This window comes from Ictidomys tridecemlineatus, unplaced genomic scaffold (genome assembly GCF_052094955.1).
Source record: "Ictidomys tridecemlineatus isolate mIctTri1 unplaced genomic scaffold, mIctTri1.hap1 Scaffold_8011, whole genome shotgun sequence".
NCBI classification, from domain to species: Eukaryota; Metazoa; Chordata; class Mammalia; order Rodentia; family Sciuridae; genus Ictidomys; species Ictidomys tridecemlineatus.
Window position 1 is genome coordinate 303 of NW_027525958.1, and position 11,866 is coordinate 12,168.

At 57.0% G+C, this 11,866-nt stretch overlaps 1 long non-coding RNA gene and 7 other non-coding genes across 8 annotated transcripts; all 8 read right to left on the bottom strand.

The window, feature by feature from the left end:
* Positions 1 to 779: 779 nt before the first annotated feature.
* Positions 780 to 871, bottom strand: LOC144374652 (small nucleolar RNA SNORD116). Its single transcript, XR_013433996.1, has one exon. It is a non-coding gene; the product is annotated as a small nucleolar RNA SNORD116 (small nucleolar RNA).
* A 66-nt stretch (positions 872 to 937) lies between these two features.
* On the bottom strand, positions 938 to 10,176 carry LOC144374651 (uncharacterized). The gene is made up of 6 exons (XR_013433995.1): positions 10,047 to 10,176; positions 8,224 to 8,357; positions 6,401 to 6,534; positions 4,579 to 4,712; positions 2,757 to 2,890; positions 938 to 1,067 (listed from the first exon to the last, which is right to left on the bottom strand). It is a non-coding gene; the product is annotated as an uncharacterized LOC144374651 (long non-coding RNA).
* Positions 2,603 to 2,694, bottom strand: LOC144374655 (small nucleolar RNA SNORD116). The gene has a single exon (XR_013434000.1). It is a non-coding gene; the product is annotated as a small nucleolar RNA SNORD116 (small nucleolar RNA).
* Positions 4,425 to 4,516, bottom strand: LOC144374656 (small nucleolar RNA SNORD116). Its single transcript, XR_013434001.1, has one exon. It is a non-coding gene; the product is annotated as a small nucleolar RNA SNORD116 (small nucleolar RNA).
* Positions 6,247 to 6,338, bottom strand: LOC144374657 (small nucleolar RNA SNORD116). Its single transcript, XR_013434002.1, has one exon. It is a non-coding gene; the product is annotated as a small nucleolar RNA SNORD116 (small nucleolar RNA).
* Positions 8,070 to 8,161, bottom strand: LOC144374658 (small nucleolar RNA SNORD116). Its single transcript, XR_013434004.1, has one exon. It is a non-coding gene; the product is annotated as a small nucleolar RNA SNORD116 (small nucleolar RNA).
* Positions 9,893 to 9,984, bottom strand: LOC144374653 (small nucleolar RNA SNORD116). Its single transcript, XR_013433998.1, has one exon. It is a non-coding gene; the product is annotated as a small nucleolar RNA SNORD116 (small nucleolar RNA).
* Positions 10,177 to 11,715: 1,539 nt separating the features above from the next.
* LOC144374654 (small nucleolar RNA SNORD116) lies at positions 11,716 to 11,807 on the bottom strand. Its single transcript, XR_013433999.1, has one exon. It is a non-coding gene; the product is annotated as a small nucleolar RNA SNORD116 (small nucleolar RNA).
* Between the last annotated feature and the right edge of the window lie 59 nt (positions 11,808 to 11,866).

Sequence of the window (11,866 nt, forward strand, 5' to 3'; positions counted from 1 at the left end):
AAGCACACAACGATACTAAGGCTCTTTCCTGAAGCACTTCTGATGCCCCAACTCGAGAGCCAACCATCTATCAGGGGGATCCATTAACACAAGTGGCAGCAAAAGTACCCGCTTGTGGGAAGACCCAGTTCCTCCATTTGCATTCCCTCTATGTCCATCTACTCTCATCCAGGAACTGGTCCCTCTGGAGACCCACCCTTCCTTCCCCTGGTGGACCATGGCTCCTGCCAACATTGTGTGGCAATACCACTGGCAACACTGAAGCATCTCCAGGAAAAGAGAAAACCCATCAGACTCCCGGAAACACCACGCCCCTGTGCACTAAAGAAGGGTCTCCCCTGCTTTGCGCTGGGCCTGCCTCCGGCCCCCGATGAACGTGGACCTCAGTTTTCTCTGGGACACCCAGCAGACCAGCACGGCGCGACTCGCCTTGGCAAAAACGTCTCCAGTGCACAAGAGGAGGAGAGTTATGCTCCTGTGCCACGGCCAAGAACCCCCTAGTACGGCTGAACCCTACCGCCGAACACCCACTAGGAAATCTTCCCGGGCAGGCCAACGTCTTCCCCCAGGCCTTGAGCTCTGGATCACCCATGCATGCCGAAACCAAAGGAGGACTGACACTCAGAGGACCACGGGCTCGGGGTCCTAACGCCAGGTGAACTCGGCAGAAAGGGGCCTTCCCTTCCAGGGTGCATTCCGACACGGCCCCCGTCGAAAAAGGGCCACAGGGTTCTCCCCTCCACCACCCAGCTCACTGCAGCCCCCTACGTCTACGTGGTGGACCTCAGTTTCGATGAGAGAGACGGTATAGAGTTTTCACTCATTTTGTTCAGCTTCCAAGGAATGTTTTTGTGGGAGTCATCATCGATCCACGCTTGTGACCCTCACCTGGCAAGGAGCAACCTCGGTGACCTGGGGCGAGGGGACGCTTACCATCGTCAGCTACGAAGGGCCACACTCAGGAAACAGAGGGCACGCGCAGGCGGGCGCTCCCCGTCCTCCCTGGGCATCTTCCCACAGCCAGAGGAGCCGGCGGCAACCTTTCAATCCTTCCGTGGAAACACGACCTGCCGTGCGTATGCAAGGAGACAAAAGAGAGGGAGGCCCGTGAAAAATCACCATGACTGGCCTGCTCCGCAGCCTGCTGCTCCTCAGTTCACACTCTTTAGGGACGGCAGCCTTTTCAGTTGCCCACGCCATGCCGGCCTGAGCTCAGTTCCCATGTGGCTCTTAAGCTGCCCAACAAACTCTTCCCACAACAGGAAAGCCATCTGAGAATCTCCATCCAACTCTACAAACCAATCTCACCCTGACTCCTTCCCTCCAGAGGATGTCCAAGCAAGAAAGGACGAACCTGAGGAAGTACGTCCTCTGCAAAGCTCCTGCCTTTCTGGGCCATCGCCACGGGCATCTGGGAGCCCCACGTGACATGGATTCCAACAGGAGCTCCAGCCCCACCCATACGTTCCAATGCCTGAACCCCACAACTTGTGCAGGAGAGGAGACCCTCAACGCCTGTCCAGCGCCTATGAAAGGCACTTGGCAAAGAGGTGAAATTCTTCACTCTCTACTTCCTTCAGGCACAGGCAACAATCCTTACGAATGACTTTGGACCCAGTTAGGCCTTTCCACTACCCAAACCATTCACGGCTGTCCTACGCTCAAAAACGAGACGCTGACGTCTCGGGTTCACATGCGCCTCCTACAAGAGAAGTCATCCCTGAGGTCTGCCACCACGGTGGCTCATTCGGGATCCAAAGCGCGTATGGGCTCTCTCAGGACGCACATCGACCACCATGCATGCGGCCTCACGGGCGCACCGAAAGCACACAACGATACTAAGGCTCTTTCCTGAAGCACTTCTGATGCCCCAACTCGAGAGCCAACCATCTATCAGGGGGATCCATTAACACAAGTGGCAGCAAAAGTACCCGCTTGTGGGAAGACCCAGTTCCTCCATTTGCATTCCCTCTATGTCCATCTACTCTCATCCAGGCACTGGTCCCTCTGGAGACCCACCCTTCCTTCCCCTGGTGGACCATGGCTCCTGCCAACATTGTGTGGCAATACCACTGGCAACACTGAAGCATCTCCAGGAAAAGAGAAAACCCATCAGACTCCCGGAAACACCACGCCCCTGTGCACTAAAGAAGGGTCTCCCCTGCTTTGCGCTGGGCCTGCCTCCGGCCCCCGATGAACGTGGACCTCAGTTTTCTCTGGGACACCCAGCAGACCAGCACGGCGCGACTCGCCTTGGCAAAAACGTCTCCAGTGCACAAGAGGAGGAGAGTTATCCTCCTGTGCCACGGCCCAGAACCCCCTAGTACGGCTGAACCCTACCGCCGAACACCCACTAGGAAATCTTCCCGGGCAGGCCAACGTCTTCCCCCAGGCCTTGAGCTCTGGATCACCCATGCATGCCGAAACCAAAAGAGGACTGACACTCAGAGGACCACGGGCTCGGGGTCCTAACGCCAGGTGAACTCGGCAGAAAGGGGCCTTCCCTTCCAGGGTCCATTCCGACACGGCCCCCTTCGAAAAAGGGCCACAGGGTTCTCCCCTCCACCACCCAGCTCACTGCAGCCCCCTACGTCTACGTGGTGGACCTCAGTTTCGATGAGAGAGACGGTATAGAGTTTTCACTCATTTTGTTCAGCTTCCAAGGAATGTTTTTGTGGGAGTCATCATCGATCCACGCTTGTGACCCTCACCTGGCAAGGAGCAACCTCGGTGACCTGGGGCGAGGGGACGCTTACCATCGTCAGCTACGAAGGGCCACACTCAGGAAACAGAGGGCACGCGCAGGCGGGCGCTCCCCGTCCTCCCTGGGCATCTTCCCACAGCCAGAGGAGCCGGCGGCAACCTTTCAATCCTTCCGTGGAAACACGACCTGCCGTGCGTATGCAAGGAGACAAAAGAGAGGGAGGCCCGTGAAAAATCACCATGACTGGCCTGCTCCGCAGCCTGCTGCTCCTCAGTTCACACTCTTTAGGGACGGCAGCCTTTTCAGTTGCCCACGCCATGCCGGCCTGAGCTCAGTTCCCATGTGGCTCTTAAGCTGCCCAACAAACTCTTCCCACAACAGGAAAGCCATCTGAGAATCTCCATCCAACTCTACAAACCAATCTCACCCTGACTCCTTCCCTCCACAGGATGTCCAAGCAAGAAAGGACGAACCTGAGGAAGTACGTCCTCTGCAAAGCTCCTGCCTTTCTGGGCCATCGCCACGGGCATCTGGGAGCCCCACGTGACATGGATTCCAACAGGAGCTCCAGCCCCACCCATACGTTCCAATGCCTGAACCCCACAACTTGTGCAGGAGAGGAGACCCTCAACGCCTGTCCAGCGCCTATGAAAGGCACTTGGCAAAGAGGTGAATTTCATCACTCTCTACTTCCTTCAGGCACAGGCAACAATCCTTACGAATGACTTTGGACCCAGTTAGGCCTTTCCACTACCCAAACCATTCACGGCTGTCCTACGCTCAAAAACGAGACGCTGACGTCTCGGGTTCACATGCGCCTCCTACAAGAGAAGTCATCCCTGAGGTCTGCCACCACGGTGGCTCATTGGGGATCCAAAGCGCGTATGGGCTCTCTCAGGACGCACATCGACCACCATGCATGCGGCCTCACGGGCGCACCGAAAGCACACAACGATACTAAGGCTCTTTCCTGAAGCACTTCTGATGCCCCAACTCGAGAGCCAACCATCTATCAGGGGGATCCATTAACACAAGTGGCAGCAAAAGTACCCGCTTGTGGGAAGACCCAGTTCCTCCATTTGCATTCCTCTATGTCCATCTACTATCATCCAGGCACTGGTCCCTCTGGAGACCCACCCTTCCTTCCCCTGGTGGACCATGGCTCCTGCCAACATTGTGTGGCAATACCACTGGCAACACTGAAGCATCTCCAGGAAAAGAGAAAACCCATCAGACTCCCGGAAACACCACGCCCCTGTGCACTAAAGAAGGGTCTCCCCTGCTTTGCGCTGGGCCTGCCTCCGGCCCCCGATGAACGTGGACCTCAGTTTTCTCTGGGACACCCAGCAGACCAGCACGGCGCGACTCGCCTTGGCAAAAACGTCTCCAGTGCACAAGAGGAGGAGAGTTATCCTCCTGTGCCACGGCCAAGAACCCCCTAGTACGGCTGAACCCTACCGCCGAACACCCACTAGGAAATCTTCCCGGGCAGGCCAACGTCTTCCCCCAGGCCTTGAGCTCTGGATCACCCATGCATGCCGAAACCAAAGGAGGACTGACACTCAGAGGACCACGGGCTCGGGGTCCTAACGCCAGGTGAACTCGGCAGAAAGGGGCCTTCCCTTCCAGGGTCCATTCCGACACGGCCCCCGTCGAAAAAGGGCCACAGGGTTCTCCCCTCCACCACCCAGCTCACTGCAGCCCCCTACGTCTACGTGGTGGACCTCAGTTTCGATGAGAGAGACGGTATAGAGTTTTCACTCATTTTGTTCAGCTTCCAAGGAATGTTTTTGTGGGAGTCATCATCGATCCACGCTTGTGACCCTCACCTGGCAAGGAGCAACCTCGGTGACCTGGGGCGAGGGGACGCTTACCATCGTCAGCTACGAAGGGCCACACTCAGGAAACAGAGGGCACGCGCAGGCGGGCGCTCCCCGTCCTCCCTGGGCATCTTCCCACAGCCAGAGGAGCCGGCGGCAACCTTTCAATCCTTCCGTGGAAACACGACCTGCCGTGCGTATGCAAGGAGACAAAAGAGAGGGAGGCCCGTGAAAAATCACCATGACTGGCCTGCTCCGCAGCCTGCTGCTCCTCAGTTCACACTCTTTAGGGACGGCAGCCTTTTCAGTTGCCCACGCCATGCCGGCCTGAGCTCAGTTCCCATGTGGCTCTTAAGCTGCCCAACAAACTCTTCCCACAACAGGAAAGCCATCTGAGAATCTCCATCCAACTCTACAAACCAATCTCACCCTGACTCCTTCCCTCCACAGGATGTCCAAGCAAGAAAGGACGAACCTGAGGAAGTACGTCCTCTGCAAAGCTCCTGCCTTTCTGGGCCATCGCCACGGGCATCTGGGAGCCCCACGTGACATGGATTCCAACAGGAGCTCCAGCCCCACCCATACGTTCCAATGCCTGAACCCCACAACTTGTGCAGGAGAGGAGACCCTCAACGCCTGTCCAGCGCCTATGAAAGGCACTTGGCAAAGAGGTGAATTTCATCACTCTCTACTTCCTTCAGGCACAGGCAACAATCCTTACGAATGACTTTGGACCCAGTTAGGCCTTTCCACTACCCAAACCATTCACGGCTGTCCTACGCTCAAAAACGAGACGCTGACGTCTCGGGTTCACATGCGCCTCCTACAAGAGAAGTCATCCCTGAGGTCTGCCACCACGGTGGCTCATTGGGGATCCAAAGCGCGTATGGGCTCTCTCAGGACGCACATCGACCACCATGCATGCGGCCTCACGGGCGCACCGAAAGCACACAACGATACTAAGGCTCTTTCCTGAAGCACTTCTGATGCCCCAACTCGAGAGCCAACCATCTATCAGGGGGATCCATTAACACAAGTGGCAGCAAAAGTACCCGCTTGTGGGAAGACCCAGTTCCTCCATTTGCATTCCTCTATGTCCATCTACTCTCATCCAGGCACTGGTCCCTCTGGAGACCCACCCTTCCTTCCCCTGGTGGACCATGGCTCCTGCCAACATTGTGTGGCAATACCACTGGCAACACTGAAGCATCTCCAGGAAAAGAGAAAACCCATCAGACTCCCGGAAACACCACGCCCCTGTGCACTAAAGAAGGGTCTCCCCTGCTTTGCGCTGGGCCTGCCTCCGGCCCCCGATGAACGTGGACCTCAGTTTTCTCTGGGACACCCAGCAGACCAGCACGGCGCGACTCGCCTTGGCAAAAACGTCTCCAGTGCACAAGAGGAGGAGAGTTATCCTCCTGTGCCACGGCCAAGAACCCCCTAGTACGGCTGAACCCTACCGCCGAACACCCACTAGGAAATCTTCCCGGGCAGGCCAACGTCTTCCCCCAGGCCTTGAGCTCTGGATCACCCATGCATGCCGAAACCAAAGGAGGACTGACACTCAGAGGACCACGGGCTCGGGGTCCTAACGCCAGGTGAACTCGGCAGAAAGGGGCCTTCCCTTCCAGGGTCCATTCCGACACGGCCCCCGTCGAAAAAGGGCCACAGGGTTCTCCCCTCCACCACCCAGCTCACTGCAGCCCCCTACGTCTACGTGGTGGACCTCAGTTTCGATGAGAGAGACGGTATAGAGTTTTCACTCATTTTGTTCAGCTTCCAAGGAATGTTTTTGTGGGAGTCATCATCGATCCACGCTTGTGACCCTCACCTGGCAAGGAGCAACCTCGGTGACCTGGGGCGAGGGGACGCTTACCATCGTCAGCTACGAAGGGCCACACTCAGGAAACAGAGGGCACGCGCAGGCGGGCGCTCCCCGTCCTCCCTGGGCATCTTCCCACAGCCAGAGGAGCCGGCGGCAACCTTTCAATCCTTCCGTGGAAACACGACCTGCCGTGCGTATGCAAGGAGACAAAAGAGAGGGAGGCCCGTGAAAAATCACCATGACTGGCCTGCTCCGCAGCCTGCTGCTCCTCAGTTCACACTCTTTAGGGACGGCAGCCTTTTCAGTTGCCCACGCCATGCCGGCCTGAGCTCAGTTCCCATGTGGCTCTTAAGCTGCCCAACAAACTCTTCCCACAACAGGAAAGCCATCTGAGAATCTCCATCCAACTCTACAAACCAATCTCACCCTGACTCCTTCCCTCCACAGGATGTCCAAGCAAGAAAGGACGAACCTGAGGAAGTACGTCCTCTGCAAAGCTCCTGCCTTTCTGGGCCATCGCCACGGGCATCTGGGAGCCCCACGTGACATGGATTCCAACAGGAGCTCCAGCCCCACCCATACGTTCCAATGCCTGAACCCCACAACTTGTGCAGGAGAGGAGACCCTCAACGCCTGTCCAGCGCCTATGAAAGGCACTTGGCAAAGAGGTGAATTTCATCACTCTCTACTTCCTTCAGGCACAGGCAACAATCCTTACGAATGACTTTGGACCCAGTTAGGCCTTTCCACTACCCAAACCATTCACGGCTGTCCTACGCTCAAAAACGAGACGCTGACGTCTCGGGTTCACATGCGCCTCCTACAAGAGAAGTCATCCCTGAGGTCTGCCACCACGGTGGCTCATTCGGGATCCAAAGCGCGTATGGGCTCTCTCAGGACGCACATCGACCACCATGAATGCGGCCTCACGGGCGCACCGAAAGCACACAACGATACTAAGGCTCTTTCCTGAAGCACTTCTGATGCCCCAACTCGAGAGCCAACCATCTATCAGGGGGATCCATTAACACAAGTGGCAGCAAAAGTACCCGCTTGTGGGAAGACCCAGTTCCTCCATTTGCATTCCCTCTATGTCCATCTACTCTCATCCAGGAACTGGTCCCTCTGGAGACCCACCCTTCCTTCCCCTGGTGGACCATGGCTCCTGCCAACATTGTGTGGCAATACCACTGGCAACACTGAAGCATCTCCAGGAAAAGAGAAAACCCATCAGACTCCCGGAAACACCACGCCCCTGTGCACTAAAGAAGGGTCTCCCCTGCTTTGCGCTGGGCCTGCCTCCGGCCCCCGATGAACGTGGACCTCAGTTTTCTCTGGGACACCCAGCAGACCAGCACGGCGCGACTCGCCTTGGCAAAAACGTCTCCAGTGCACAAGAGGAGGAGAGTTATGCTCCTGTGCCACGGCCAAGAACCCCCTAGTACGGCTGAACCCTACCGCCGAACACCCACTAGGAAATCTTCCCGGGCAGGCCAACGTCTTCCCCCAGGCCTTGAGCTCTGGATCACCCATGCATGCCGAAACCAAAGGAGGACTGACACTCAGAGGACCACGGGCTCGGGGTCCTAACGCCAGGTGAACTCGGCAGAAAGGGGCCTTCCCTTCCAGGGTGCATTCCGACACGGCCCCCGTCGAAAAAGGGCCACAGGGTTCTCCCCTCCACCACCCAGCTCACTGCAGCCCCCTACGTCTACGTGGTGGACCTCAGTTTCGATGAGAGAGACGGTATAGAGTTTTCACTCATTTTGTTCAGCTTCCAAGGAATGTTTTTGTGGGAGTCATCATCGATCCACGCTTGTGACCCTCACCTGGCAAGGAGCAACCTCGGTGACCTGGGGCGAGGGGACGCTTACCATCGTCAGCTACGAAGGGCCACACTCAGGAAACAGAGGGCACGCGCAGGCGGGCGCTCCCCGTCCTCCCTGGGCATCTTCCCACAGCCAGAGGAGCCGGCGGCAACCTTTCAATCCTTCCGTGGAAACACGACCTGCCGTGCGTATGCAAGGAGACAAAAGAGAGGGAGGCCCGTGAAAAATCACCATGACTGGCCTGCTCCGCAGCCTGCTGCTCCTCAGTTCACACTCTTTAGGGACGGCAGCCTTTTCAGTTGCCCACGCCATGCCGGCCTGAGCTCAGTTCCCATGTGGCTCTTAAGCTGCCCAACAAACTCTTCCCACAACAGGAAAGCCATCTGAGAATCTCCATCCAACTCTACAAACCAATCTCACCCTGACTCCTTCCCTCCAGAGGATGTCCAAGCAAGAAAGGACGAACCTGAGGAAGTACGTCCTCTGCAAAGCTCCTGCCTTTCTGGGCCATCGCCACGGGCATCTGGGAGCCCCACGTGACATGGATTCCAACAGGAGCTCCAGCCCCACCCATACGTTCCAATGCCTGAACCCCACAACTTGTGCAGGAGAGGAGACCCTCAACGCCTGTCCAGCGCCTATGAAAGGCACTTGGCAAAGAGGTGAAATTCTTCACTCTCTACTTCCTTCAGGCACAGGCAACAATCCTTACGAATGACTTTGGACCCAGTTAGGCCTTTCCACTACCCAAACCATTCACGGCTGTCCTACGCTCAAAAACGAGACGCTGACGTCTCGGGTTCACATGCGCCTCCTACAAGAGAAGTCATCCCTGAGGTCTGCCACCACGGTGGCTCATTCGGGATCCAAAGCGCGTATGGGCTCTCTCAGGACGCACATCGACCACCATGCATGCGGCCTCACGGGCGCACCGAAAGCACACAACGATACTAAGGCTCTTTCCTGAAGCACTTCTGATGCCCCAACTCGAGAGCCAACCATCTATCAGGGGGATCCATTAACACAAGTGGCAGCAAAAGTACCCGCTTGTGGGAAGACCCAGTTCCTCCATTTGCATTCCCTCTATGTCCATCTACTCTCATCCAGGCACTGGTCCCTCTGGAGACCCACCCTTCCTTCCCCTGGTGGACCATGGCTCCTGCCAACATTGTGTGGCAATACCACTGGCAACACTGAAGCATCTCCAGGAAAAGAGAAAACCCATCAGACTCCCGGAAACACCACGCCCCTGTGCACTAAAGAAGGGTCTCCCCTGCTTTGCGCTGGGCCTGCCTCCGGCCCCCGATGAACGTGGACCTCAGTTTTCTCTGGGACACCCAGCAGACCAGCACGGCGCGACTCGCCTTGGCAAAAACGTCTCCAGTGCACAAGAGGAGGAGAGTTATCCTCCTGTGCCACGGCCCAGAACCCCCTAGTACGGCTGAACCCTACCGCCGAACACCCACTAGGAAATCTTCCCGGGCAGGCCAACGTCTTCCCCCAGGCCTTGAGCTCTGGATCACCCATGCATGCCGAAACCAAAAGAGGACTGACACTCAGAGGACCACGGGCTCGGGGTCCTAACGCCAGGTGAACTCGGCAGAAAGGGGCCTTCCCTTCCAGGGTCCATTCCGACACGGCCCCCTTCGAAAAAGGGCCACAGGGTTCTCCCCTCCACCACCCAGCTCACTGCAGCCCCCTACGTCTACGTGGTGGACCTCAGTTTCGATGAGAGAGACGGTATAGAGTTTTCACTCATTTTGTTCAGCTTCCAAGGAATGTTTTTGTGGGAGTCATCATCGATCCACGCTTGTGACCCTCACCTGGCAAGGAGCAACCTCGGTGACCTGGGGCGAGGGGACGCTTACCATCGTCAGCTACGAAGGGCCACACTCAGGAAACAGAGGGCACGCGCAGGCGGGCGCTCCCCGTCCTCCCTGGGCATCTTCCCACAGCCAGAGGAGCCGGCGGCAACCTTTCAATCCTTCCGTGGAAACACGACCTGCCGTGCGTATGCAAGGAGACAAAAGAGAGGGAGGCCCGTGAAAAATCACCATGACTGGCCTGCTCCGCAGCCTGCTGCTCCTCAGTTCACACTCTTTAGGGACGGCAGCCTTTTCAGTTGCCCACGCCATGCCGGCCTGAGCTCAGTTCCCATGTGGCTCTTAAGCTGCCCAACAAACTCTTCCCACAACAGGAAAGCCATCTGAGAATCTCCATCCAACTCTACAAACCAATCTCACCCTGACTCCTTCCCTCCACAGGATGTCCAAGCAAGAAAGGACGAACCTGAGGAAGTACGTCCTCTGCAAAGCTCCTGCCTTTCTGGGCCATCGCCACGGGCATCTGGGAGCCCCACGTGACATGGATTCCAACAGGAGCTCCAGCCCCACCCATACGTTCCAATGCCTGAACCCCACAACTTGTGCAGGAGAGGAGACCCTCAACGCCTGTCCAGCGCCTATGAAAGGCACTTGGCAAAGAGGTGAATTTCATCACTCTCTACTTCCTTCAGGCACAGGCAACAATCCTTACGAATGACTTTGGACCCAGTTAGGCCTTTCCACTACCCAAACCATTCACGGCTGTCCTACGCTCAAAAACGAGACGCTGACGTCTCGGGTTCACATGCGCCTCCTACAAGAGAAGTCATCCCTGAGGTCTGCCACCACGGTGGCTCATTGGGGATCCAAAGCGCGTATGGGCTCTCTCAGGACGCACATCGACCACCATGCATGCGGCCTCACGGGCGCACCGAAAGCACACAACGATACTAAGGCTCTTTCCTGAAGCACTTCTGATGCCCCAACTCGAGAGCCAACCATCTATCAGGGGGATCCATTAACACAAGTGGCAGCAAAAGTACCCGCTTGTGGGAAGACCCAGTTCCTCCATTTGCATTCCTCTATGTCCATCTACTATCATCCAGGCACTGGTCCCTCTGGAGACCCACCCTTCCTTCCCCTGGTGGACCATGGCTCCTGCCAACATTGTGTGGCAATACCACTGGCAACACTGAAGCATCTCCAGGAAAAGAGAAAACCCATCAGACTCCCGGAAACACCACGCCCCTGTGCACTAAAGAAGGGTCTCCCCTGCTTTGCGCTGGGCCTGCCTCCGGCCCCCGATGAACGTGGACCTCAGTTTTCTCTGGGACACCCAGCAGACCAGCACGGCGCGACTCGCCTTGGCAAAAACGTCTCCAGTGCACAAGAGGAGGAGAGTTATCCTCCTGTGCCACGGCCAAGAACCCCCTAGTACGGCTGAACCCTACCGCCGAACACCCACTAGGAAATCTTCCCGGGCAGGCCAACGTCTTCCCCCCAGGCCTTGAGCTCTGGATCACCCATGCATGCCGAAACCAAAGGAGGACTGACACTCAGAGGACCACGGGCTCGGGGTCCTAACGCCAGGTGAACTCGGCAGAAAGGGGCCTTCCCTTCCAGGGTCCATTCCGACACGGCCCCCGTCGAAAAAGGGCCACAGGGTTCTCCCCTCCACCACCCAGCTCACTGCAGCCCCCTACGTCTACGTGGTGGACCTCAGTTTCGATGAGAGAGACGGTATAGAGTTTTCACTCATTTTGTTCAGCTTCCAAGGAATGTTTTTGTGGGAGTCATCATCGATCCACGCTTGTGACCCTCACCTGGCAAGGAGCAACCTCGGTGACCTGGGGCGAGGGGACGCT